Genomic DNA, 6,000 nt, shown 5'->3' with positions numbered 1-6,000 from the left:
CATTCTAAACATCCTAAATATCAGTATAAACCTAACCTAATACTTTTTTTGCTATTTGCAAACACCCTAATATACATTTTAATCATAGATCTTAAAATCAAAATGCTTACCGATTGAATGGATTGGAGGACTTTTGAATGTAATAGAGCAAGTAGATGGAGCCTTTGAGGTAGCTTGGAACTGGTTTGCACAAAAATCTCTTGGGGTGTGAGTTTGGAAGAAGATTAGGGTAAATGATTAGGGGGAGGGGGCTGTTTTGCTTAATCTGCAAAACGCGCAGTATTTCGGAAATGAACTTCCGAAATTCTATTTTCGGAAGTGCATTTCCGAAATAAGTCAAATTTTTTTAAAAAAAAGGCGCTTTTGGAGATGCATCTCCGAAAACACCTTTTTCTTGCATTTCGGAAATGCATTTCCGAAGTCAAGGGTATTCTGAGTTTTTCATCAGAGGTGGACTAGAAAGTAAGGAGGTGGCCAAAGAAATTTTCATATTAATTTTATCCACTATTTCAACCACAATAGGTCTCTCAACAAACTTATAAAGTTGCAATATCATATGTCGCACAAATGTTTCCACACTCAAACGAACCTTTAATTAATAAACCATATAATCAACACCTATCAACATAATCAAACCAAAAGTTAGATCCTTATATTAGATAATACTAGATAATGTTCATTTATTTATATCCAAGATCTTTCAAAATACCTAACATCTCAAAACTGCTCTATCTATAAGGATCACATCTAAAATATGATATTTCGTATTTAGAACATTGTTGATCTACAAAATCTCCTCCATAATAAATCACAATATAGAATAATTAATTCATTGTAAACACTAAACCCTAAAAATATTAACTAACACAAAATAATTCTTCAATGAACTGTTTCATGCGATCCAAAACTCTAGCAATGCTCTTTTCGGGTAAAAATATTTATGCATTTGCAGATACTTTTTAATGCATATAAATGCATATATTATTTTAATAGTTGCTGTAATATTATTTTATAAAGTAGAACACACCACTATATGCTAAAATTAAAAGCCTTCCTATCTTCAAGAGTCACATAAATACATAATTTCTTTTAATCAAAAGATTGTCTTTATTTAGTCACTATCATATCTTCTCCTAAACATGTACCGACATAGTTTATGCATCTCCTTGCTATTTCCACGTGTCTAATAAATTGGATAGTACTACTAGATTTGAATGAATCCACATGTGGCACCACTAAAACGACTTAATTAATTAATTTTCATAAATATCAAACAAGAGTCCAAAGTGGAAACAAGTGGCATCACATGGCAGGGTAGTTTAGTAACACGATTCCAAAATAAAAAATAATATCTAAATGTGGCAGCTACAATACTATATATAGAGTAGAACCAGAAAACAAACAAGCACACACACATTAACAAATTCAAAGCATCTTTCTGTTCACCATAGCAGAGGAAAAAACGGAGAGCAGAAGAAAGATAAGATGCAGGGTGAGAGTGATACAACAGAAACTGCAATGAATATCAACGATGGAGGAAGAATCATCTGTGACCAGCCGACTCCAAAGAGAGGTCAGGTAATGCTTGGAATCGTGTTGGGATTTGCCAACTCAGTTGTTTACATGTTCACGCCATCATGTATCACTGCACCTACTCCGGTTCAGCTTTTAGTTTAATATAGAACGAATGGTGTTCTAAAATGTTGTATATATACCATTCAATGTTAGAGAAACTCTTGAAACGCAGTTTTATATAAGAAATTAACTGTGTTCATCTTTGGAAATTTTTTTATCCTTTAATTTTGAGTTACTAGTATCAATGGAGTGAATGTTAATTAGATTCATCTATCTTGGTTGTTTGCGCCTGTATCAGGGGGCTTCTACAATGCTTAATTCATTATGTGCGGTCTTTCTCTCATAAATATCATTATAATCTTTTGAATTTCACTTTATATTCATTATAATTAACTATTTCTTTTTTACATAAAGAAAAATCAACTGTGGAATTTGAGTCTAACCAGAGGAGCTAATTTTACAAAAAAAAAAAAAATAGTAAGAGTTAAAGTTTAAATTTCTGCCAAAAGAAGTATGCCAAAATAATGAAAATAAAGAAGAATGATATTTAATTGATATTTGTTTTGGGTCACGGTTAAGGTTCTCATGTCAATATCCAAAAACAAACGCTACCAAGAAAAACATATTGGAATAAGTACAATCTCGCTCAAACTCCGAGCACACAACTTTAACCTCTAACCAATTTGTCATCATTAGATCTTAACCTTGCAGGTCCTGTCTATTCCGCAGTACCGAAAATAGACTCCACCGCATCTAAGTCATATTTCATCCTATCATCAACTATTTACGGTTCATGAACAAAAAAGTGACAAAGTACGTGGAAATCAACATTTGATTTCCACGAAAGAATACTCTGAATCAAAGAAAATTTATAATATGCTCCTCCCCAATACCATTTAGTACGAAAGACGGCCTCATACGACAATCAAAGGGTCGAGTCAAATTCGATCTTTATTAACACCATATCTCCATGCATAACAGTCCCTAGATCCCCAAATCAACCTCAAAATCGAGAACACCACATATCACCAGGCGAGCTTGGTGGAAGATGAAGCAGTCACACTCTCTAGAGATATGTCACTCCCACCAATCGTTGTCACACCACTCCGAAGAGATGAAAGGCACGACTTTGAAATGTAGGCTTCCTCGAAAAAAGAGGAATATTTTCTCGAAGCATGTCCTTGAGAAACCTCCCAAGTTAGACAGTTATGACGAGTCGGGAGATCCAAACAAGCATATCGAGCACATGGACACTAAACTGGACTACTATCACTCCCAAGGGATCCTGAATTGCAAATTATTCACATTAACTCTCAAAGGAGCCACAATGAAATTGTTCAAAGTCCTCCCAAACGAAAGTATAAACTCATAGAGGGAAATTTGGGATCCTGAATTGCAAATATTCACATTAACCCTCAAAAGAGCCACAATGAAATTGTTCAAAGTCCTTCCAAACGAAAGTATAAACTCATAGAGGGAAATTTGTGACTCCTTTGTCGCACTTATCACTATTCAAAAGTGGAAGCCCACTATGATTGTCAACTTTAATGGAATTTAGCATAAGAAGAAGGAGACCCAACGGAAGAACATCGATCGATTCACTAAGTTAACAATAGAAGTGGGAAGAAAAATGAGAGATTAAAGTTTTGGATATTTAAAAAGGGACTGAGATCAAACTATATGTATTGAGAAAAATTAGGGTTGCATGTAGCTTAAACAATATTTTAATTAGGGACTAAGCCCACGTTGATTATGAGGAAGAATTCTTGGCCATATGGATAGAAAAGGGTCGGGGAAAGATACTTGTAAAATGGTTGGGGATCGAAGAGAGAAAAAAACCGCCACTAAGACGATATGAATCAGGGACCTCGAGTCACGTTCTCATCATATACTCCTTTGAGAACTTCATGGAATAAAACTCTAAAGGATTGGGCAAATATCAAATTCAATGAAACCGAGATAAGAAACCCTTACATGGTCAAAGAATCTACTCGAACTGACAAAATAAGGCATTATCATTTTCATAAAAGTCATGACCATAACACCAATAAATGTGTCCATTTGAAGGATGTGATCAAGAAAATGGGACTCACATAGTACACCTAGAATTATGATAAAAAAGATGACCGAGTAAGAAAGAAAGCAAGAAATGGTCCTTCTGTCGGGAAAATGGGTCCTCTAAGACACTGTAGAGGCTATAGGTTGTGGCAAAGAGAAGAAGGATAGTAGTCTTGAAGAAGAAGAAGACCGTAAAGGGAAACACCAATATATTGTATCCATTATTATAGGTCTTCCTAGGTTAAGGAACACGTCCAAGGGAACTCTTGTGATCACTAAACACTTCAAATTTAGAGCCAAAAAGATAATGTCTCCAAATTTTCAAAACAAACACCACATCGGCCAACTCTAAATCATACGTAGGATAATTCCTCTCATGAACTTTAAGTTGCCTTTAAGCATAGGCAACAAATTGTCCATTTTGCATCAATACACCACCAAGTTCCATCTTTGACGCATCACAATTCACCACAAAAGACTCGCTCGGATTAGGCAAAATTAATACCGGAGCGGTCGTCAACTTCTTGTTTAATTCCACGAAACTTTCTTCACACGCAATATCCCATACATAAGCCTAATCTTTTCGAGTCAATTGAGTTAGTTGTAATGCTAACTTCAATGAACCTTCGGTAGTAACCCGCCAAACCAAGAAAGCTTCGAATCTCAGTCGCAGACTTGAGAGTCTCTCATTGTAGCACAACATCAACTTTAGAAGGATATACAACAATTCCACCATTAGAAATCACATGGCCAAGAAAACTCACTTCCTTCAACCAAAACTCACACTTCGATAGCTTTGCATACAACTCCTTCTCTTGTAACACTTGAAACACCACACGCAAATGCTCGGCATGTTCCTCTTCCGATTTGGAATAAATAAAAATATCATTAATAAACACCACCACAAACTTATCCAAATAGGAGTGGAAAGTTCTATTCATATTTTCCATAAAAACACATGGAAAACTCGACACATCGAATGGCATCACAGTATACTCATAATGATCATACCTCGTTTGTAAATCCATCTTCAGAATATCATCTAATTTAACTTGAATCTGATGATAACCCGACCTCAAATCAATCTTACTAAAAACATTAGCACCCACCAACTGATCCATCAAATCATCAATTCTTGGAAGTGAATACTTATTCTTGATGGTCACTTTATTCAACTTCATGTAGTCTATACACAACCTCATACTTCCATCGTTCTTCTTAACCAACAGCACAGACGCACCCCACGGAGAAACACTCGGTCGAACAAACTTCTTTTCGAGCATCTCTTCCAATTGCTTCTTCAATTCATTTAGCTCTGAAGCCGACATTCTATAAGGAGCCATCGACACTGGACTTGTATCCAACACCAGTTCTATAGAAAACTTTACTTCAAGTTCTGGAGGCAAATCACTTACTTCATCTGGAAACACCTCCAGAAATTCACACACAATAGGAAGCTCGACACTTGTAGCCTCACGGCCACTCTACAACAATGCAAACATTACAAACATCACAGCTTCATCTCTAAGGCATTCACTCACTTTCTTAGTAGTCAACGACATCAGTTCTCCACCATCACCAAACTTCAGAAACCTCAATATCTTATTATAGCACTTAATATGAACGTAGTTTAACTCCAACCAGTTCATTCCAAGAATCACATTGATTTGGTACAGGTGTAGACACACAAAATCCATCACAAAACTCTTATCAAAGATAGTCAAAGGACACCCCTTACAAACAAAAGTAGTAGTAACAAAACCACTAGCAGGAGTATCTATTACCATACTACCATCCATATAAGACAATTGCAACCCTAACATAGTAGCACTATCAAGAAAAATAAACGAATGAGTAGCACCAATATCAATAATAGCAACCAATTCGATCCACCTATTGATTTCATAGTAGGTAATTGTCTTCTTGAGGCTGGATTGGAAGTTTCATATCCAACTGAATTGATCAAGTTTGATGAAGTGAAGCTAGATGAATTACCTTGGGATTAATTTGAATTTATGGTAAACGAGTTCTCAATTTTTGGAGTTGTCATATATGCAGAAGAGGCCTGGATAGATGAAGTTGAGAATGCCATTAATGTTGTACATTACAGTTTGAAGAAGACAAAGGTAGTTGAAAAATTAGGGAAGTGTGTTTAGGATCTTTAAGAACTTCTGGTACCATATTAGAAATGAACACTACTATGGAAAAGTGATACCACAACGGTTGAAAAAGTCTTACCACATCGACTGACCAACCGTTGTGAGGTAAGGTTTGATTATATGTACGATGCTTTTCATTATGATTACGCGGTCATTGTGATAAAACATAAACGGATGTTTGCAGAAACAGAAACAGAGAGAATCTAAG

Source organism: Vicia villosa, unplaced genomic scaffold (assembly GCF_029867415.1).
Source record: "Vicia villosa cultivar HV-30 ecotype Madison, WI unplaced genomic scaffold, Vvil1.0 ctg.002220F_1_1, whole genome shotgun sequence".
NCBI classification, from domain to species: Eukaryota; Viridiplantae; Streptophyta; class Magnoliopsida; order Fabales; family Fabaceae; genus Vicia; species Vicia villosa.
Note: the sequence above shows the minus strand (reverse complement) of the source record.